The 24,424-nt window shown below is 32.8% G+C and overlaps 1 long non-coding RNA gene across 3 annotated transcripts in view; it reads left to right on the forward strand.

The window, feature by feature from the left end:
* Positions 1 to 23,854, forward strand: part of LOC143248990 (uncharacterized) — a 45,794-nt gene extending 21,940 nt beyond the window's left edge. For 2 of the 3 annotated variants that reach the window (XR_013027324.1, XR_013027323.1), the window contains exons 2-3: positions 18,184 to 18,337; positions 18,612 to 23,854. This is a non-coding gene — a long non-coding RNA (uncharacterized LOC143248990). Of the gene's footprint in view, positions 1 to 4,409; positions 4,496 to 18,183; positions 18,338 to 18,611 lie in introns of all 3 variants that reach the window. The other variant, XR_013027325.1, reaches the window with a different exon arrangement.
* The last annotated feature ends 570 nt before the right edge of the window (positions 23,855 to 24,424 follow it).

A 24,424-nucleotide genomic window follows, 5' to 3' on the forward strand; every position in this document is an offset into this window, starting at 1 on the left:
CAATCTTAAAACCTTCAATCAGATCCTCTCTAATAATTTCAGAAATCTGTCCTCGTATAATAACTTCTCCTCTCAAGGTAGCACTTCCTTCGAACCCTTTCCGATAATTAAATGTCCTTCCTAATTTAAGCATACAAAGACTGAACGCAATACTCCAAATGTGGCCGAACTAATGAAATATACACTAAGATTATTAAGTTTTAGGCTTGTATTCAATATTTCTATAAATACAACTTAAAATACTATTTGTTCTGCCACTAGCAATAGCGCACTGGTTGGTTGGTCTAAGGTACAGATAAACTAAAATGCCAAGATGCTTTTCTTCCATAACATTATTACGGTTAAATATATATGTAAAAATGGCTGGTTTGGGTTGAGATTTTTTTTTTATATGCAGAGAAGTGAACAACGTTTCGACCTTCTTAGGTCATCGTCAGGTTCACGGTTTTCTCGTCATCACTGGTTATTCTCATCAAACTTATAATCATAATTCCCATTATGATATTTTATATCCACTACCTTGTACTTGTTTTAATTTAACTGATTTATTGGCCATTTTTTTTTTTCATTTTTCATGGATGTAAATCAAATGGAGCAAAAGTCCTAATACTACGCCCTGAAATACTTCACTTGTGAAAGTTATACAGTTTATTGAGCATCATTTATAATAGTTCTGTGCTTTCTTCTACCTAGAAAGTTTTCTATACAATTATTCTACCTAATATTTATGCCACCTAGTTAGTAGTACAGCGGTATGTCTGCGGACTTACAGTGCTAGAAACCGGGTTTTAATCACATTAGGATGAGATTATTGTGCGAATTTCAGTTTATTTATTATGAAAGACCATGAAAGTAAGATGACAAGTGACTCTTTCAATATATTATATAAAATCACTTTGTGATAAAATGACTGGGACTTACTATAATTAGAGTAAAATAACGTTAAAATAAGATACGAAACTTTCTTAGTTAAAGTAAAATAACATTAAGATAAGGCTATTGATGAGTTTTGGGGTGAGCAAAATACAGCTATGTTATAATAAAGTTTTAAATAAGTATTCGTTTGATATTTAAGATTGATTTTGTGTTTCAGAACTAGTCTTATTGTTAAGTACTCTACTACAAAGTATCTTGTAACTAGCTTCTAATAGTGAGGTGTTAATGTTGCAACAACAGAATCCCAGATGTTATGAGCCTCGTCGGTAGGGATGGAACGTTAAAAATCGAGGATTTATCCGACTTTGATGAAACTTAAAAAGGATATAGCAATACACAGTTTCTGAAAACATTTAGCAAATTATGACTCGTCACACAGTAGTCAGAAACATCATAATCAGTGAGAGTACGTCTCCGCCTGTTTCTTTTTTTATTCAAACCAGAGCCTAACAGATCTTCAGCTGACCGTGAATGAAAGCTTGCTACTCTTCAGGATGTCATATTCAGCTATTACTGTTCCCCTGATTACCTGCTAGTTCATAGCGAGAAAATGTTCGATTTGCAACCTGTCCACACGCTGGGGAGATTTTATGACAGCTATTGTTGAGACAAACCGATCTATCGATCCCAAAGATGTTGTGGTGTCACTCCTACATAGATTTGGTTCTAGCGAGGACAGTAGTGATAGAAGTAACTGTCTTCCGTCAAAGAACAAGATTTCAGCTTCAATGCAGAAAGATCAGATAATTTTATTATATAATAATTAAAACAAAAGATAACTTTTGTGACGTGGCGACCACTGTTGGTAAAATGGCGCGGCTACTCCAAAACCCTGCGTCTCTTTGACTGCTCATAACTTCCAATTGAAATAAGTTAACATCACGTGGATTGTGTGTTCTCGAATTTGCAACAGTGTATGTACACAGTCGGAAAATAAATACCGAATTTTCTTATTCTTGTCCCGACACCCAAGAACACTACTTCTCCTCTGATTAAGAGAAAGATCCTATGTTAAAAATAATATTATTATTTTAAAATACCAATAAACATTTTAAAATATTGGCATTTTTTGTTTTTAAATAGACTTTTCTAATAAGCATTTTAGGGAGTCACAGATTTTAATTTCGTTTGAAAAGCTATACTAGATTCATTCACAATTATTTACTAACTTACAACGCTGTTTTTTCTTATACATTTAATACATCGGAAAATAGAATTATGATCTGTTTTGATCCGTATGTGGCTAAACAAAGCACAGTAAAAATAGATTAAATAAAATTAAAATTTGAAGGTATCTCCTAGAATTCTGCGTTAAAACATCAAAATTTACTTACAGTAAATAGTTACTGTGAATCTGAGTTGAACACCAACATTCACAGTAATAAACACCTTTAAAGGTTTATGTAAAATATTCTCAAACTAGCTGGTAATTCATAAACATTAATTTCATAGTACTAAATATGAGATATTTTGCTTTATTTCAAATTAACTATTTACAAACTGATATATTTCAAGTCTCAGAGCTCAGAATTTAATAATGAAACACCTTTAAATGCCAGAATAAATGTAATCAATATTTGAAGTAGCAAATACATGACTTCAAACAAAGTTTAAAGCTATGAACAAATATAAATTGTTAGTAGTAATAAATACCTTTATAAAGAAACACTGAAATTATTTATACATTTTATTATATTTAATATAAGGTATAACAATTATCACTTGCAAGCATCACAACGTCAATGGGTGACATGTGACTGGCAACATAGATCTGTTTTCCTTTGTCTTGATTCTACCTATAAACAAATAAGTCTTTTGAACTCCTACAGCATATGTTCCACTTTAGAGTCAGCTAATAATACAGTAATGTACATATGTTTTAATATAAAATATGTCTAAATTTGAATTCACATTTAATTGTGAAATAATCTAATGTTACACCACAAGTGTCATAAAAACATTTAATATATTAACACAAACATAAAGGTCTTAGTAAACCTGTGATATATATAATAATGATAAACTAAATTCCTGAAACTCCCACACAAAGGTTTTTTCCAAGAATTATAGGAGATAAGGCAAAAACGTATATGGCATAACACACAGACAACAAGAGACCACACTGTCCTTCAAGGTTGTCTTTACACATCCACATTTGAGAAAGAAAAAAAAATCACCCATTATTTTTCAGGAAATTATCAACTCACTTTATAAGCCAAGAACTATGTTAGAAAAAATTATCTTAACTGTGCTTGTTTTTATCAAATCTTCAACATGTCCTCACAGTTCATTGTATTCAGAAACCAGAAATCGCTGGATAGTCTTGTAAACAGCATCAATACGATAACCTCTTCTTATCTTAATGAACACTTCTAAAGAAGCTGTAAGGCGAAACGTTCAGTATCTAATTAAATAAAAGCAATATTTTGGTGCAATAAGGTCAATTTGTTTTTTAGTATTAATATTTCTTCTATACACAAATATGCAATATAGAAATTAAATAATACTTTTATTTACTCTTGCAGAAAACCTCTGGCGTTATACAAAATATCAAAACACACTAATTTTTTTTTATTAGATATCACAGGGAAATTAATTCGTTATATCAGATATCACAGAAAAGCAAATTCATCATATTAGTTATCACAAGAAAACTAGTTCATTATATCAGATATCATATGAAATCTAATTCATTTCATACGATATCACAGGAAAGCTATTTTATCTTATTATATTAGTTATCACAGGAAATCTAATTAATTGTGTTAGATATCATAGGAAAAATAATTCATTATATCAGATATCACAAGAAAGCTAATTCATTATAGAAACTATCACAGGAAAGTTAATTAGTCATATAAACCATCACTGGAAAGCTAAATCATTAAACAACATAACAAACACGTTTATGTACGACTTAACTAACACATAGTTTATTTACTTGTATCAACTCTCTCAGGAAGTTGTTATTTATAATAAAAATTTCATAAACTGTACATGCACTATTCTGTCCTCTTATTTTGTCATTGGCCGTTACAGATTAAAAACAAGACGCCAATAAAAACAATATGATAATGTATGTCAAAATTGCTAAATTTTTACTTTATAAAACCGCAATGAAACAAATAGCTTGCTACCAAGTTAAATTAAGCAAAATGAATGTTACCCGCTTGTGTTTACTGGAAGGCTAAATATTACATTGACTTTCAAATAGTAAAGTATCGTCTAGTGTCATCACGTAGAAAATCTAATTAATTTCTTGAATTACCGTATGAAAGTTAATTGCATTTTCGAAGGATTAATTATAACCTGATTACTTTGCTATGAGTTACAAAATAAAATGACATCTCGTATTAGCTATAATAGTAAACCTCACTGTACGTGACATATATTATAGAAATTTGAATGAAAAATGTATGCAAGATTACCCTTTTTATGAACTATATATAACTGCAAAATGAACTCTATTTCAGCTACCACAAAAGAGCTACGATTTTGGTGTTTTTTTAATAAAGAGTTGCCGGAAAGATAATTTCTTGTATCAAAGACCTATTTCAAGGTAACTCCTTTATCCTAATGTTGTGATAAATGTAACACGTTTCCAATTTTGTTGTAAATAATTACAAACTATAGTTTGTTAGTTAATATACAAGTTATACTCCCTTAACTAATTTATGCGAGGGGTTAGTTTTTATGCAATATTTACGTAATAATTAACTTTATGATTGATATAGTTCCTTTTTCTTTGTTAGTTGATGACAGAAAAAAAAAGACTTAGTATTCATATGCAAGCCAAAATATGGTTTAGTATTCATGAAGTAGTTGAATTAGGAGATAAACTTTCTGTTATGATTGAAAGAAGGCTTGATTTTCCTATAATTGTTGATACAGTGATATACCTTTTCTCTGGTAACTGAAATCTGGAACACGTGTTTTTGTGTTATTTTTTAGTGAAAACAAGAGGTGGCTTTCTTGCGACAGAATATAAAATTGCGTGATTGGGGGCATAGGATTCAGCTTTCCTGGAAATGAAAAACATGATTTAATATTCATGCAGTTTATTTTACCTTCAATAACATAAGTGAAGATAACAATTAACTGTACATTTGATTGAATAAATAACAGTTGGTATTCGGTAGTGTACATAAAAATTATTGTAACCTTTGAGAGTTTCTATGAGTTTGTTTAGTTTTTGATATTGTAAATAAACGTTAGCTTAACAATTGATATTGTCCATATAACCTGTGGCCTTTGATTGTGTAATATATAACAGTTGGGTTAACCTTTGATGACGTTTAATAATAAGCTTTCCTTTGACAGCGTAAATGAGTTCGTTTTGTTTTTTTTTCCATTGAAAGTCTCAAAGCAGTTCCTGTAGTAATGAATAGAAAAACAATTTGCTTTACTGTACCTTTATTGATAAAAGAAATGTAAAACGAATTACAGCAGAAAGTGTTTTCTTCACATTACTCTATTTAATGTATCAAGAATTTGGAATCAGAAGCAAGTAAAAATTATATATTAAACCTATCTATTTTTTACCACAGTCATTTTTCAAAGTTCTTTTGTTCAATACTATAACTAATCAATTAGATTTAGCCTGTAACTGTCAAAGACATCATATTAACAACGTTACTTATATACTGTACAATAAACCTAATGCAGTGGTGTGATAAACTAAACCTTATAATGCAATGAGAATTTTAGGCTTAACAGAAATAATTCAAATTACGTTTGGTTACAATAGATTTCTTTCAATTAGTCCATTACAGGTAAAACCTCTGTCTTATCATAGCTGTAAACGCAGTCAGGGGTGTCTTGACTGTAAAACTTCGTCATAGAGAACTTAATAATAATAAAGACTCTCAACAACTCCCGTACTACTGAGCTATATTTCTTATTCCCAAGCTCCAGTGTATTTTCTTTAGCCGCTTGATTCTACTTTTATGTTTTCCAATACGCATTCAATAAAAACGTTTAATTTAAATTATTCGAACTATTATTTTAAATGGTTTCACTCTTTTAATTTCGCAAAATTCTTCACAGCTTTAAAGACTGGGGAATAAATAGTAAAACACAGGAAGGTTTATTCTACGTTATATTCTCGTAATATCTTAAAATCTGATTACTTAATTTGAGATTATCGATTACATTATTATTCGCAAAATTACACCCTAAACGAGGAGTAGAATTATTATATAAGCCACTTTTACAAACAACAATCAGTATTTGGACAACTAATATATAAAAATGTGACAAATTTATCCTTTCTTTCACTGAAATATGATGACAACATAGCATGCAAAATAAACTATTCATTATAACCTTATAACTATATGAAATCATAATATTTTACTGTGACAGACTATCTCTGTCAGACATATATGTTGATGACTTTGACAGATCCTCATGAGAATTATTCCCCAATTTGAAATATTATTTCAACTTGAGAGCCACTTTACTGTAACATTTTACCTTCTACCATTTATGAAAGAGCAAATGTTCAGGGCCCGACATCGACCAGTGGATAAGGCACATGACTCGTAATCTGAGGCTCGCGGGTTCGAATCCCCGTGGAGGCGTTATAATGTGACCGTCAATCTCACTATTCGTTGGTAAAAGAGTAGTCCAAGAGTTGGCGGTGGGTGGTGATGACTAGCTGCCTTCTCTCTAGTCTTACACTGCTAAATTAGGGACGGCTTAGCGCAGATAGCCCTCGTATAGCTTTGCGTAAAATTCAACCCAAATTTTCAGAACATTTCAAAGAAAGTATTTAATAAAAGAATAAGGATTAAGTTCAAACAATATGTCATTCACAGAAAAGTAGTTCTAGCTATGAAACAAAGGGAAATGTTTATTTTTGGTTCTACTCCCTGTGAAATGTTAAAACCCAATTTATGATAACACTGTGTAACAAAATTTTTATTTTTTCTTGTTCCTGGGCAGAAAGAGTTTTTTCCCAATTGCTTATGCCTAAAGTAAGTGGAAAAGACCTATATTTCTCATCTAACTTTGCTTTTGTGACTTAGGAGTGTATAGCGAAAACATGATGGGATACTATATTTGGAGGGTGATACGTGAAAGTGATTTATATTACAGTCGCAAATTTCAAAAAGCTACTCACTTCTAAACATTTTTGTTCATTTTTGCATGACTTTAGTATAAATACATATAAATCTAGATTCATATGTTGTTTTATTCCGACCTTATGTAAATGAAAATGTGCAAGTTTGCCCGTTTTTACATAGGAAATATGTTAATTTCTAAATTTCATTATTCAGGTCACAAAAGCAAAGTTTGAAGGGAATAATGGCCATTTTGTGTACTCTTATAACATAAGCAATTAAGAAATAAGACATACTATTCAGGAACAAAACTTACGTTACATAGTGTAATTTATATAAACACCGAAGTGGTATTAAACTTCACATAGGTAAGTTTTTAAACGTAAACAATGTATTTTTAAGTTATTGTTAAACTAATTTAATATCAATCTTAAACAAGAAAGTGAAATTTTTTTTCGACACAAAAATACGTTGTTATTCAAAGAAACATTCAAGCCTTCATTTGGCGTGATTTATTTTTTTAACTTATTCCTACTATTCAACATTTCCAGGACAAAATAAAAGGAGCTTAACACTTACTGTAAAGCAGGAGTACAAGAAAACCTAAAAATTTGTTTAGATAAAGAATTATTTCGTTATTTCTAATAGAAAGTCTTTGTTTGTGCAAGATTAATATGGAACGTTTCAAAATATGTATGTGGGCAAAAAAAAGTGTAGAAAAACGTTGTCTTTATTTATACTAGTGTGAGAATGGTCCCAGTTGAAATAAAACTCAATAACCTAATATCGTTTCTATAATTCTGACACTTGAAAATGATCTTCCATATATATGTTTGAGGTAGGGCTTTATATTTATTTTCTCTCAGAATATGATAAGCATCCTCCTTTTTTAAGGTCTACGATACCCACCCACGGAGACGTTGAAGCTAATCATCCCTCGTCAACGCCAATTTTAAAAGCCAACACCCCACCGCGACCAATTTCTTAGACACTGCCTCTTTCTAGTTTTATCCATATCACAGGAGAAACGATACCTTCCTATGGGGGTGCAAATACCTTGCATACAATGGGGGAAAGTTTGTAAATTTATTACAAACTGCAGGGGTCAAAGGTGGAGAGATTTTCTAAGGTCGTTCAATACGTTATTTCCCGCGAAGAATGTACAGACGCCAAACCCCCTACTCTGTTTCCTATCTTTAAATAGTATAGTACTAAAGTGAAACATAAATATGGTGTTATTAATAAAATTTATATTTTCTATTATTATCATGCAAATTGAAAAACAAAAATACACTTTTTACTGTTCTGGTAAGATTTTTAAATATGCATTAAGCTGTATCATCGTATCTGCATATCATAAAATATTTATTGGTAAAGAAATTAAAAATTAACACTGACAGAAAATCCAGTTGTTTTTGTAAATTGCGTATTTATGCTTGCGTACAATGAAAATGTATTCATAAAACTATTAGATTTAATTTATGGATCCACGGATTCAATATGCTGCAAATTAATTTATTTCTATATTCTACACGGACCACAGTTAGAACATAAAATAATTTATTGTATGTCGAGATCAAACACTTCGTATTAAATAAAGATTAAATCTTACATGCGTTTTTGTTTTTAAGTAAAGGGTTCAGACTTCTTTAAATACCACAACCAAAATAAAGGGTAAACTTTGATGAATAACTTTGAATAAGCATGTAGCGTATATTTTATCACCTTCTTTTCTTATTGTAAGATCTTATATTAGTAATTACAACATCTCAAGACTGGCAACCTTAACTTGTAGTAATATGCGCTTTGATAATGTCTGATGCAATTTCGTTGTTTTAACATAAGAGTTCAAAGTGCATGTTTCAAAACTTGCATGCTCATGGTCAGAACAGTATCGAGCCGAGGCAAAACAGCGATACAAGTCGTGTAATGACAACTTTCAAATAGAGACAAACAGTTACAGGAGATGCTATAAACAAAACATGCAACCTATATCTTTCGCTATTCATTAAGCTGAATATTTGTAATCAACTAATAACACAACCAGTAATATAAAAAAACAACCTAAGCTAAAACTAACCTATGATAGTTCTGAAGAACAGCTTTTCTGTTGTAGTACGTATAAAGTATAAACATTCACACAAAAGTATGCCCACTGAACCACGTAAACGATCCTGCCGTAACAACAGTATTGAATTACACATTCTTTCTCGGCTTCAAAAGAGTACTTTTCCTTGATATAGAGTCAAATTGAGTATAGGTACCAACTTACAACTAGTTTTCATAACACGATAATTTACTCAGGTTTTATGGCAGCAGTCAACTTGACCCACTCTTTCAGGTCAACTGCTTCTTTTTTTTATAAAAGTTTGAATAGAAGCGATTGTCAAGCAACTGTTTTCAAAGGCCGAGGTTTACCATGAAAAGAACCAAGTAACATGTAGATCGTTTTCCTTGAGTACAGACGTGGCCAATGAACTGTACAATTGACTTAGCTTTTCAGCGCTCGAGATGTCGAACTAGCTAGGTAAGTAGACGTAGGTAGCCAACCGTGCAATCAAAGAATTCCTATTCTCAGATAACAATAAACAATGTTGCCGACTCATAAATTTCACCCAAGCAGTCAGTCACGGCTAGCGCTGATTTTCCACCCATCGTTTGCCATCTATTGAAAATTCTCGCGCGCTCGTGAGAACCAGTGGTGTCATTTCGTGTGTTCATGAAGTGCAGCGACGTCTTGAAAGGATCTACTTTGGTGAAAATTTTGTGGCGCAAACGGTAATCACATATACAACGATTTACAAAGCGGCTTATGTGAATATAATTTTAAATCCATTTTAACTTCGTCTTAAATACATACATACATGTATATCTTTGTTTGTTTGTTTGCATTTAAGCACAAAATTACACAATGAACTATCTGTACTGTGCCCACCAAGGGTATCAAACCCAGTTTTTAGTGTTATACGCCTTTAGACCGCCAAACTCATGGCTCCTTTATATAGCTGGAACGTCATATTAGAATTTAAACTTAAATTATCTTAAATAAAATATATTTGTGTTAAGAACAGAGATGTGTTTCTGCGCAATCTTTTTTTTTACAAAGCCATTTAAGGGAACAAAATCCATTAGAAGAACGATTTTTTGTGTTTTTTTTTTTCTAACAAGAATAATTTTTCATACTTTAGGTCGGTCGTCGAAAGCAAACTTTGAGACTTTGTTTTAACAATAATAATAAAAAGAAACGTAAATGATTACAGTGGAACTTCTGTTGATATTTGTGTGTGCCTATTATGTACATTTAACTGTCATACGACCATAGCTATTACGTGCAGCTCCAAACAACACTTACTGAAGTTAAACGCATGCGTCAGCAGCAATAACTTGCTCAGTCACGTGCATCGCAAACTGCCGTCATTTTCAATCTTTTAAAAAACCTATTAACATAGTAAACAAACACTTAACTTCGTGAGACATGTAATAGGCAGGAAGGGTACCCAACCACATTAAATCGCGTATAAAGATCCAAAACTAACGGTCCATTTAGTCCCGTTTGTCGGTAACTAGCGTTCATTATTTTCGGGAAGTCGATATTCAACGGTCTAATAATAACATCTCCCCGCTTTAGACTGCTATTTTATAACAGAAGCAACGTAGTGAACCCATAATAGCGTGCATAGAAGAGCGTTGTCAAAGTGAGCGCTTCTGATTCAGTAACTTTAGGGCTGTAGATCATGAGAAACTCTTTTATATTTATACAAACATGCATTAAACTAGACAAATACGTCCGTCATTGTACAAAGCATTGTTAAAAGCACTGATCTCAAAAACACCACAACAGCTTGTACAATAATAATACTGTTAAAGAGCATCAGGAGACAAACGAACACGTATGATATCATAGTTCGTATATCAACGAACGTATATATAAAACACCTTTATAATTCTGCCTACAATTAAACGTAACAAAATATACTGGCCGATTATTATTACTTGGTAGTGAAAGCATACCACTCACTTCAAAATAAAACATATTTATATTACAGATATGTTTCTACCTGTCTCCCACTCATTTCAAAATATATTTATGTAAAACATTCTAATTATGTTGTTTTGATAGCGTATGAAATTACAGAAATGTGCTATCGCAAGTAATGTTTTTACACTTAATAAAATTCACTATTACCAATTTACATGTAAAGATGAACTGTCTTTTATATTACTAGAAAAAGTAACTTGTATTATATTTAAAGTCAGGTGAACCGGTTGTGTATTTAGTATTATTTGTAAATGTGCTAGGGTATATTTTATTCAAGTTTTAGATGATTTATCTGAATAATGGTATTATAACACACTGCACACGAATTCAGAACTCATATATTCATTCTAACATGTGCAACCCTTTCATCTAAGTTTTTTCCTATCACATACACAGTAATCCAAGTACCCCAGAGTCCTCACAGTAATCCACGTATCCCTGAGTTTCAGCCATGAAAAACTATAGGAGTAAAAAATAATCTGCTGTCGAAAAGTCTCAGATCCTCGTAATGCATGGGCCCGTCAAACTAATGAGTCGGCGAGGTCTACGGTGCCCGCCAGGTGCTGATAACATCAGTGAAAGAAATGACTGGGACCACACAGAACGACCTGAGTGTCGGACCTGGTGTCTAGAGGCTTAGCTGAAATACTGGGAAAGGATGACATTCGAGGACCACCGACTACGTCTTGGCGCTAGCTCCTCAGTTACGAGAATACAGAGGGAAGCAAGAATCTATGAAAACTTTTACTTGTTTCTATAGATAACAGAAGTCGGATAGATAATTTTAAAACAACTCACAGAATACGATATGTAATACCTACGAAATGTAATACTGAAGTATTTACACACACACGCGTATATATAAATATATATAAACTTAAGGTTCAATACAATTTATATGTCAATTCATTTGTAATACAGAACAAAACAGCAGTTTATTACTTCTGTAAAATGAATTACTTCAGACTGTTCAACATTTTAAACCTTTACAGACAATCTCTGTGATAATACAAACACATTCGATACGAATGACTAGGTACATGCTAAAGACAACTTACATCTTTAAGTTATCCACGAGAGGACTAGTAAGTAATGTAGTACATCGTTGGTACTCGTTTCTCTTGGTTGTTATTGTAGGAGATCGCAGTGTTAAGTTCCGTTAGTTATTACTGTAAGATATTGTCGCCTCTTTCTTTCCATTGATTATTGCTGTAAGACATGGCCATGTCCTCGTTTCTGTTAGTTATTACTGTAAGATATTGTCGCCTCTTTCTTTCCATTGATTATTGCTGTAAAACATGGCCATGTCCTCGTTTCTGTTAGTTATTACTGTAAGATATTGTCGCCTCTTTCTTTCCGTTGATTATTGCTGTAAGATATGGTCGTGTCCTTGTTTCTGTTAGTTATTACAGTAAGATATTGTCGCCTCTTTTTTTCCATTGATTATTGCTGTAAGATATGGTCGTGTCCTTGTTTCTGTTAGTTATTACAGTAAGATAATGTCGCCTCTTTCTTTCCATTGATTATTGCTGTAAGACATGGCCATGTCCTTGTTTCTGTTAGTTATTACTGTAAGATGTTGTCGCCTCTTTCTTTCCATTGATTATTGCTGTAAGACATGGCCATGTCCTCGTTTCTGTTAGTTATTACTGTAAGATATTGTCGCCTCTTTCTTTCCATTGATTATTGCTGTAAGACATGGTCGTGTCCTTGTTTATGTTAATTATTATTGTAAGATATTGTCGCCTCTTTCTTTCCATTGTTTATTACTGTACGACATGGACATGTCCTTGTATCTGTTAGTTATTACTGTAAGATATTGTCGCCTCTTTCTTTCTGTTGATTATTGCTGTAAGATATGGTCGTGTCCTTGTTTCTGTTAGTTATTACAGTAAGATATTGTCGCCTCTTTTTTTCCATTGATTATTGCTGTAAGACATGGCCATGTCCTTGTTTCTGTTAGTTATTACTGTAAGATGTTGTCGCCTCTTTCTTTCCATTGATTATTGCTGTAAGACATGGCCATGTCCTCGTTTCTGTTAGTTATTACTGTAAGATATTGTCGCCACTTTCTTTCCATTGATTACTGCTGTAAGACATGGCCATGTCCTCGTTTCTGTTAGTTATTACTGTAAGATATTGTCGCCTCTTTCTTTCCATTGATTATTGCTGTAAGATATGGTCGTGTCCTTGTTTCTGTTAGTTATTACTGTAAGATATTGTCGCCTCTTTCTTTCCATTGTTTATTACTGTACGACATGGACATGTCCTTGTTTCTGTTAGTTATTACTGTAAGATATTGTCGCCTCTTTCTTTCCATTGATTATTGCTGTAACACATGGCCATGTCCTCGTTTCTGTTAGTTATTACAGTAAGATATTGTCGCCTCTATTTTTCCATTGATTATTGCTGTAAGACATGGCTATGTCCTTGTTTCTGTTAGTTATTACTGTAAGATATTGTCGCCTCTTTTTTTCCATTGATTATTGCTGTGAGACATGGCCGTGTTCTTGTTTCTGTTAGTTATTACTGTAAGATATTGTCGCCTCTTTTTTTCCATTGATTATTGCTGTAAGACATGGTCGTGTTCTTGTTTCTGTTAGTTATTACTGTAAGATATTGTCGCCTCTTTCTTTCCTTTGATTATTGCTGTAAGACATGGTCATGTCCTTGTTTCTGTTAGTTATTACTGTAAGATATTGTCGCCTCTTTTTTTCCATTGATTATTGCTGTAAGACATGGCTATGTCCTTGTTTCTGTTAGTTATTACTGTAAGATATTGTCGCCTCTTTCTTTCCATTGATTATTGCTGTAAGACATGGCCATGTCCTTGTTTCTGTTAGTTATTGCTGTAAGATATTGTCGCCTCTTTCTTTCCATTGATTATTGCTGTAACACATGGCCATGTCCTCGTTTCTGTTAGTTATTACTGTAAGATATTGTCGCCTCTTTCTTTCCATTGATTATTGCTGTAAGACATGGCCATGACCTCGTTTCTGTTAGTTATTACTGTAAGATATTGTCGCCTCTTTCTTTCCATTGATTATTGCTGTAAGATATGGTCGTGTCCTTGTTTCTGTTAGTTATTACTGTAAGATATTGTCGCCTCTTTCTTTCCATTGTTTATTACTGTACGACATGGACATGTCCTTGTTTCTGTTAGTTATTATTGTAAGATATTGTCGCCTCTTTCTTTCCATTGATTATTGCTGTAACACATGGCCATGTTCTCGTTTCTGTTAGTTATTACTGTAAGATATTGTCGCCTCTTTCTTTCCATTGATTATTGCTGTAAGACATGGCCATGACCTCGTTTCTGTTAGTTATTACTGTAAGATATTGTCGCCTCTTTCTTTCCATTGATTACTGCTGTAAGACATGGCCATGTCCTCGTTTCTGTTAGTTATTACTGTAAGATATTGTCGCCTCTTTCTTTCCATTGATTATTGCTGTAAGATATGGTCGTGTCCTTGTTTCTGTTAGTTATTACTGTAAGATATTGTCGCCTCTTTCTTTCCATTGTTTATTACTGTACGACATGGACATGTCCTTGTTTCTGTTAGTTATTACTGTAAGATATTGTCGCCTCTTTCTTTCCGTTGATTATTGCTGTAAGATATGGTCGTGTCCTTGTTTCTGTTAGTTATTATAGTAAGATATTGTCGCCTCTTTTTTTCCATTGATTATTGCTGTAAGACATGCCCATGTCCTTGTTTCTGTTAGTTATTACTGTAAGATATTGTCGCCTCTTTCTTTCCATTGATTATTGCTGTAAGACATGGCCATGTCCTTGTTTCTGTTAGTTATTACTGTAAGATATTGTCGCCTCTTTCTTTCCGTTGATTATTGTTGTAAGATATGGTCGTGTCCTTGTTTCTGTTAGTTATTACAGTAAAATATTGTCGCCTCTTTTTTTCCATTGATTATTGCTGTAAGACATGGCTATGTCCTTGTTTCTGTTAGTTATTACTGTAAGATATTGGCGCCTCTTTTTTTCCATTGATTATTGCTGTGAGACATGGCCGTGTTCTTGTTTCTGTTAGTTATTACTGTAAGATATTGTCGCCTCTTTCTTTCCATTGATTATTGCTGTAAGACATGGGCATATTCCTGTTTCTGTTAGTTATTACTGTAAGATATTGTCGCCTCTTTCTTTCCATTGATTATTGCTGTAAGACGTGGCCATGTTCTTGTTTCTGTTAGTTATTACTGTAGGATTGTTGCCTCTTTTTTTCCATTGATTATTGCTGTAAGACATGGCCATGTCCTTGTTTCTGTTAGTTATTACTGTAAGATATTGTCGCCTCTTTCTTTTCGTTGATTATTGTTTCAAACGATGGTTGTTTCCTCGTTTCTATTGGTTATTAATGTAAGAGATGCTTGTACCCACATTCTCATAGTTATTAATAAGAAGTCACTGTCTCCACAGTTACTGTTAGAATTTGGTTTTTCCATTTTGTTTTTGTTTATCATCTGGTCTTGAATAGAATAACAAAAATGTTGTTATAATATAACACTTTAAAGATTAAGAAATTTAAAAGTGAAGGATTTGCGGGCACAAAGAAGAAAAGTGGTAAAAAGAATGGCACTCTATGTGTGATTCAAAGGCAGCTATTTCGAAATGAATGGTTTACCACAAGAATTATTCACATGAAATATTAGATATATGTGAATCGTGAATTTAAGGCTTTAATTATTTAAAAGTGAACAAACTTTTGCTTATGCCTACCGCAATTCCTTTTAAATCAAGTCATCTTTACCTATTAGAGTGAAATTGTCGAGTTTCGTGGCAGAATGAAATTTCCGTTAACTTCCCTTATTGTCATGGTAACTATAATAACTATCCAATAATAGATTAACATTTAAATTCATATTCTGCGGACTTAACTTGAACCGTTATTTTTTGTCTAGTTCTTTATCAAGCGAAATATACAAGATAAGAAGCATAGCTTTCCACTTAGATTCTATCCTTAGGTACTGTGTGTGTGAAAATATACAATTTCTATCTAATGTGAACGCGCCAACAAATGCATGATCGTGCCGGAAACACATTAACTAAACAATGTAAAATTATACCACTTACACAAAAATATAACTAGAATCATTTTAAAGTTAAAATATCTGACGAACAGCATCAAAAATCATTTCGGATGTTCCGTTCATCAGACATAATCAAAATAACAGATGTAAAACTAAGGAAGACTTGAAAAATGAAGACTCAAGTAGTTTTTTCTCATCTTGAATAACTGATAGATAAAAACAATGTTGAACAAGACAATTTCATAAATTCTGAGATTGTTACAATAAAAGTGAGAAGTTTAAAGAATGATAAAGCTCCTGGGCCAGATAATATTTTCCCGAGGGCTTTAAAAGAGGTAAAGGATATGTGAGCCACTTACCACAATGTTTTGTTAGTCCTTGAACAGTGGACAAGTACCAACAGATTAAAAGTTAGCCAGTGTCACTTCTAAATTTGAGGAAGGTAATAGAAGTTATCCCAGTAATTATAGGCCTATGAGTCTTACATCAGTTGTGGGAAAAGGTTTGGAAAGTCTAATAAAAGATACTTTGCAAAGTAATTTAACACAGTTTATACCTTTCTTTGAGAGTCAACATGGTTTCACTAAAGCAAAATCTTGCCTTATAAATATTTTGACATGCTTTGAAAAAGTTACTGTATGAGTAGATAAGAATAAGGTCGTAGGTTTGGTGTATCTGGATTTTCAGAAAGCATTTAACAAAGTGCCACATAAAAGGCTTCTACAGGCGTGGTAGATAAGTTCGCTCGTTGGATGGAAAAGAGGCCTAATGGAAGAAAGCATAAGGTTGTTATAACTGGAATTTAGTCAAACTGAAGTAATGTTCCAAGTGGTGTACCTTGGGACTCAGTCTTAGGACCACTGATTTGTTTGATTTACATTAATAATAATATAATACAACATAATTATTATGTAAGATATAATAATAATTTCAAACGGTTTTGAGCGGATTTTCATTTCCTTCTAAACCTAAAATTCATGCTTTTTTATGCATTTTATTGATTGTGTAGCCTTAGCAGTCAATAATAAAGATTTTAAAGTGTTATTTGAACTGAATCTTTACTGTTTAAGGTGCTTTTTACTCTAATGTTCTGTTACGGTTTTTGAGCAATTTTTTGTGATCCCTATTATGAACTGCCCCCCCCCCTCCCCAGTGCCACAGCGGACTTAGACCACTAAATAGAGTTTCGACACTCGTTGTGGACTCAGCAAACACAGTTCTTTGTGAAGCTTTGGGCTGAATAGCATACGACAACAACCCTATTATGAACCATTATGCTAGTTCATGATTCAATAAACACTTGAAGAGAAAAGTGGAATATTGATTTTTATCCGTTAATTTTGTTCTTCTGTCAGTTTATAATAATTATATATTTAGTCACTGAACACTAAACAAAAATAAAATAAAATTTACTGAGTAGTGTCTTAAATAATCTTTTCGAAAAGAATTAAATTTGTAGTACCAGTAAGCAGAAAATATTCGTTGAACGTGAGTTTGTTTTTTCACGCAAAGATATCTGCGCTAGCCGTCCATAATTTAGCAGTGTAAGACTAGAGGGAAGGCAGCTAGTCATCATCACCCACTGCCAACGAATAGTGGGATTGACCGTGACATTATAACGCCCTCACGGCTGAAAGGGCGAGCATATTTGGTGCGACTGGGATTCGAACCCGCGTCCCTCAGAGTCCAACGCCTTAACCCACCTGCCCATGTCGGGCCTCTTTAAATATGAATGTAATGATAGGTGATGAATATTATAAACTATGCTAATTTAAATGAATAGTTATACAGAAAGCTTTATTAATTTGGGATTTTTACAATATTTCTCTTGACAATTAAAACATGTGTACATATAATTTCTAAACACATATTATCTTCTAATTGTTAGAATAAATACTAAAATAATCAAGAAGAAAAAAAGTCGAAATAATCTTTAGAAACCTGGAAAATCAGTTTTAATGAAATATTTTCCCTAGTATATAAAATAATTAGCAAAACGGATTTCTTTGCTTATTTATTTGATTTCGACCAGTTGCTCTAAGTTAGTCTATATCTATTTGAGCTAACTGTCTTTATTTTTTTTTTTTTAAACTTATGAAATAGAGTGAAAGCATCTAGTCAACATCATCCTTCGCCAAGTCTTGGAATACTTTTCACCGACCAAATGATGGACCCATATATCTATACGGCACGCTAGAAACTGGACCACACTTGACCCAAACGGATTGGTGTCTGCGTGTTTAATTGACCATTTTAGGTAAATCAAGAGAAAGTGAGATTTTTTAGGTCAAGCGATTTGTAAAAAGTGCTGTAGGTGACTTTGATATTTTATTTTTTTTATTTAATGAAAAAAATTTAGCAATAGTTAGACAGGATGTAAACATCGTATTTTAAGATAACTCTAACTGTTATTATATGTTCATGGGTTTGTCTGGTCATGCTGTATATACTTTATTTGCTGAAGTCGACGGCTTTCCACAACCTTATGTCGTGACGTTACCCTAACGTTTTACTATTATTTAAATGTGCAGGTGACGTCTGGTGAGCCGTCCGAAAACATGCTGTTACTTACTTACCTGGATTTGACCGTGGGGGTTCAACGATGGGATATTTCTGCAGGAATGTTCTTCTGTTTCTGAAATAAAGCGACAGTTCACTCGGAGAACCATTCGACAGAGTGATTCATCTCGTGACAAGTGGATCAAAATGATTAATTTGTAGTGTTTTTTCCCACCAAATTTCAGAACGTCATCTATACTAGTTGTCTGATAATATCATCACAAAGTGCAGCGTGGCGTCACGAGAGAAGTGCGCATCTGAAATTCATGAATACTCCAACTGGAACCACCAACGGTAAAAAACAAACTCGTAATAAAAGCGAAACAGTGAAAATATATCTGTCATTTCCTAGTATATCTTCCAGGCGATCTGACTGAATAGTTCTACCTACAACTACCTTGAACGCTGTGTGGGAATAAATGCGATTAACTGGCAACTCAGGTTCAGAAAAACAACCGACATTACTATTTACAACAAAATAAATAATTATGTGGTTACAAAAACAATAACAGCATTAAAATTAATAAAAGATAAGAAAGTTTTTAAACTGCGATTACTCAGACATGTGTTTTAACATCACTAAGAGTTTCAGTTTTACTATAACGTAATTCCATTTAATTGGTTGCTACTTGCTCCAAGAAAACATTCAGTTTTACACACCTTCATTATTGCCAGTAGTATTAAATAATTCAACAACTAATTGATACAGTACGAAAGGATAGGAACTAAAGAAAATAGCAGTTGCTTAGTGAACAGACTACGTCTGGGTTATCTGCACGGGTGTTTTAGGAGTTTAACGTTAAAGAAATGAACATGAAAACTTGTATTCTCAGTTGTTTACATTAGGTTTTAACTGTAGATTGTGAAAATATGTTCTTAACCGGACACATAATATAATCCATATGATGTTATACAACACCATAAAATCAAACATTTATATGATAAACGGTAAATTTATTATGGTATTTTATTGAAAAAATAAAGCTAGACTTTTATGTTTTTCAGTAAAACAATTGTCATTCGTTGTCTTAGCCTGTTCTTTTTCGGAGCCACTGAAGGGGTACGCATATTTCATTTGTTTTCACAAGTTCTTTGGAACAAACTTTAAAACTGTACACTTGCATTATGTGTTACATCCATTCTTCTATATTTTAGTTCTTGTAGTATCGAAAGTTAAGTATACGTATTCACTTAGGTTGTTTAAGGAAATCAGCTACTGGTCGCATTTCATCAAATACTTAGAAATCCAACCTCTTTCTGCTTACTGGCAATCTTTGATTATCAATGTATCTGGTCTTTGGTGCCATATAATTTTGGAAGTTGATCTCAGGATAGTAGCCTGACACTTACTCAGAAATATAAGGGTTCCTGTACAAGCCCAACCCTTTACATCTCTAATATGTACAATGTCTGAAATGGAATGAGAATCTAAGGGAGAAAGGTTTGAACTAAAAACCAAGGGCAACTCTGAGAAAGCTTTAAAATGTCACCCACAGTATGTAAAAATGAAATAAACGAGGAACTGGATCTGAAGCACTTCAGGCAGGTTATTGTCTCATATGTTAGCTGGGAAAAGGGGAAATTTAATGTCTGACATGAGTTTGGATGGTGGACCCGAATATTATCGAGAACTTGCGGGAAGCATAGATCTGGGACTGAGATACAGTTGTCCACATTTCAGTTTAGTGGAGGAACAAACTGCAAGGATATTCTCATTATTAAGTTTATAGAAAACTCTCAGTAAAACGATAAGGCACCATTTGGGTGTAATATATATCATAACCCTAAAGGAGGTCATTTTTGCACTTATAAAGCTAGAAGTGACACTTTTGAATAGGTCACAAGAGAGTAAAAACCCTTCAGACCATGTCTCATGTTGAACTGGAGCTGGATAAAGAAAGTTTTTGCAACGTGTGAGTAAAGTAAGCTACATAATGAATATAGTTATTCTTAACTTGTGGTCTGGCACTGGCATCCGAGAGATTAACATACTGTAGAAATTATTCATAAGTTTTGCTTGTGCAGTAAATGAACTGTGTTTATGAGGATAGCCATCTTTTGATGGCTCGAGAACAGTGGGTTACATGAATGTCTATTACAGAAGAATTAAAGTACTCTCATATATACATGTTGTATTCTGTGGTTTACCATGGATAGCGTTTAGTATGTTGATTTCGGGTAACATTGATATAGAGCCAAATGTGAAATGCACTCTTTTCTCTCTAAAATACAGGCAGCATTAGCTCTAACAGCGATCTATCCTCATGTTGTTCTCTAATTATGGAAAGTCAGCTGTCCAGCTTTTCACTGGTATGGTCAAAGGCATGGCAGATGAACTGAAAGAAAATGAAGCTAACTATGTTAAGCAATAGTTTTTGGTACCATAACGTGTGTGCTACTGGGTGAATGAATTCCAGCAAATAAATGTTGGGTTTCTTTTACTGACAATGTGTTGGTACTGCTGGTTCATTATCAATTACCTCACTTACCCACTAATCAGTACTTTAGAACAGTTTATTTCTGGTATGTGTGTGTGTGGGGGGGCACTGGATAGCTCAATTCAATGATCCTGAAGACAAGGGGACATTTTAAATAATCATATGTTTTCCGCGTTGTTCACCTTTGTTAATCCCGGTCAAACTGACTGGAGTGAATACTTCCATACAGTATAATAACACATTGTACAATAAAACATAAATCGACTGACTGTTTCCCAAATATTCTCACGTTTAAACAGGAAATATTGCTCCCTCTGTAAATGACGTAAATTTGTTCCATAAAGAAATTGTGTTTACAAGAATATGTGGAATGGCCAAGTTCTGGACTGGCTGATTTGCACGTTTTATCGCCAACAGGTATGGAAGACTGTCTATGACAAAAGAGTTGTTACTACAAAACAGTTATGAGACTGGTTGTGGCTTTGGTACGTGTCAATGGCATGTAAGCAGCCCAGCTATGACTAAACAGGTTCTTATTTCATTCTTGAACAGATAAGTCTATTGAAATACAAAGTTTAGGAGTCACATGGCATATATAAGAACTAGAAGCATGTTGTGTGTTACTGCTTAGCCTCTAGTTCTCTGGCTTTAACAGGAATCAATGGTCTAAACGATGAAAGGTGTGCACTACACTTTGTGATTGGTACTTGATAATCATAAAGTTAGGATACCTCATAACCACAAGAACAAGAGGATAAAATATTGTTGTGACCCTTACTTTCTGAGCTATCAAGCAGAATTTCATGGAAGGATATAAATGGTGTATCTAATGATAGCTGCTCAATTGTCACACAGTTTTTACAGCTGGTATTAGTATTTATTGTACCTAACAAATCATTAATTTGTAGAACTAAATTTGATCGTTAAATCTGAACGAGGTTGTCTTTGTTTCAATGGATTTGTCTGGAGTTCTACAACTAAGTTTATTCTAATGTTAAACTAAATATAACACGTGTATTTTTTGTGATCAGCTGAGCCTGTTGTGGAAGATAAGATATAAATATGTAGTTATGACTCAAAATTCACAAAGCTCAAGTTATGAAAAACAATGAGCTTAAAGAAAGACTCGGGTAAAGTGCAATTTTAATAACTATTTTTTATGTATGGATGAAGTAAACCCTCATTTATTCTTTTTCACACGATAAGCTATTTATTGCCTACAATAAAAATATATTGTGAGAAGGCGTTTTTTAAAATTTATATTATTATTTGCTATGCCCCTTCTGCAACTTTTTCAATTCGTCGGAGTTTTGCATCTCTAAGTTGTCTGTTACAATAATCAACTTTCATACTTATATAAGTGTACCTAAGGCGATTACAGCACTTTCTTATGTGTAATTTAGAACTTATTATAGAATTTATTGCAGAGAAACAGAAACATATATAAAAATGGCCATACAACGTTTCAACGTTCTGTTTGTATATTTAATTTGTTTTAAAGTAACTTCTATAAAAATTAATTTATAATAAAGGACTTTGTAAGTAGAATGTTTATATAAAATAATATAATAGTAACTTGGTTGTTTGTTTGTTTAGAATTAAGCTCACCGGTTTTTTAGCTCTGTCACTGGGGGGGGGGGCGTAATAATAATTAAAAGAGATTAAGAAAAGTAAAGGTTTTTAATGTTATTTCTTCGTCCCCATACATACTGTTTGCAAATACTCAATAATATTGTTGGTTAATTTTATCGTTGTTCTCGTTTCACGCAATTAGAACATTATTTTAACCTCGTATTCTCTAATGTGTCAGATAATTTTTATTTTTTTCTTGCGTGATGATGACCTAAATGTTAACAAATATTTCCCAATTTAGAACCAGTTAAGTACGATGATTTTTGTGGTTACAATAGTTCTTGTTTATACATTTTATCAAAAGCTGGTATATTCTATGCTTTTTACTTCTACCCAATTCTGTCTCTTTTATTTCATGAGAAATTTTATGATTACCATTATATATTTTAATATAAAAGTTTGTACACTGATGTTGTTTGAGTAAGTGTGAATATGTTTATTATATTTCATTACTGATTGGTAAATAAATGGGTTGACTTTTCCTTTTGAATTTAGGGCTTGCTTAAACAAGTACTTTTTTAACTGAGATCTTCATAACTGAGTTTCATAACCTTTGATTACTGTGTTTCATCAGACCCTTTTCGTGCAATTGCTCACTATCGAAGCTTAGGAAGGAAACTTTAAAGGAATGAACTAATCGATTCGCTAACAAGAATAGTTATTAAGGGAAGCGGTAAATTGATGTATAAAGCAATGTTTATATGTATATATTACACAATAGCTCAGGTAAGTGTGAAAGTTAAGAACAATTTTAGATCAAAAGGGTTTTGTGAGTTGTAGGATCAGGCGGTCTTCAGCTGTGAGTTGACTTACTTTAATGTAATGGTCAAGGTCTGAAAAACCTGTGGTAATGGTAGAAAAATCGTTAAATGAAATATTGTAATTTGTGGTTTCAGAATGTGAAGGAATCTATGTTTTACCAACTGTCTTCATCTTCATTATTGAAATTCGATTTCCCTATCATGAATCCATTACAAGTGCCGTTTAATTAGCATGCCGAGCTAAGTAAATTAATGGTTATGTTATTTTATTATAATTTTAGCAATAATTATCTCTGTAACATGATTTTCAGTATTCGCTAAAGATGGAATAGGTTATTTCGAAACAATCGAACCTTGTAAATAAAATGTTTTATTTTTTATCAACCGTCTTCATATTTGTTATAAAACAATATTTGTTATTTTTATAAGTGAATTAGAAAAGAAAATGCCTCATCACCACTTTACCCAGGGAAATGTTAAAGTTGGAAACCTTCTTGAAAAATGTCATGTTCCAATTTTGGGAATTGTAGTGAAAAAGAAAAGAAATTTAACTAATTAGATTTGAAGCTAAAATTAATTTAAAACGTTTAGTACCACTAGGTACCGCAAGGACAGCTCATAATTAAAGTTCTCTTTTTGTTAGTATAATTTCCGAGTATTTGTTACTATTAAATAAAAATATTTAATCAACTAATAAACACTTGAAAGCATCAGTAGCTTTTGTTTACGAAAGGTGTATCTGCCATCCGCCAAGAACACTTTAAATAAAGGTTATTATAAAGTAGAAAAGTTGGAACTAAGCAGACAAACATGATTCCCCTTTCTCTTATGACCCTTGACATCACTAGGATGCTTTGAACAAGAATATAATACGTATATTCGTCTTTTTCGTAACATTAACATAGGTTCTGATTTGTTTTGAATTTTGCGCAAAGCAACACGAGGATTGTCTGC

This window comes from Tachypleus tridentatus, chromosome 4 (genome assembly GCF_004210375.1).
Source record: "Tachypleus tridentatus isolate NWPU-2018 chromosome 4, ASM421037v1, whole genome shotgun sequence".
Classification (NCBI taxonomy): domain Eukaryota; kingdom Metazoa; phylum Arthropoda; class Merostomata; order Xiphosura; family Limulidae; genus Tachypleus; species Tachypleus tridentatus.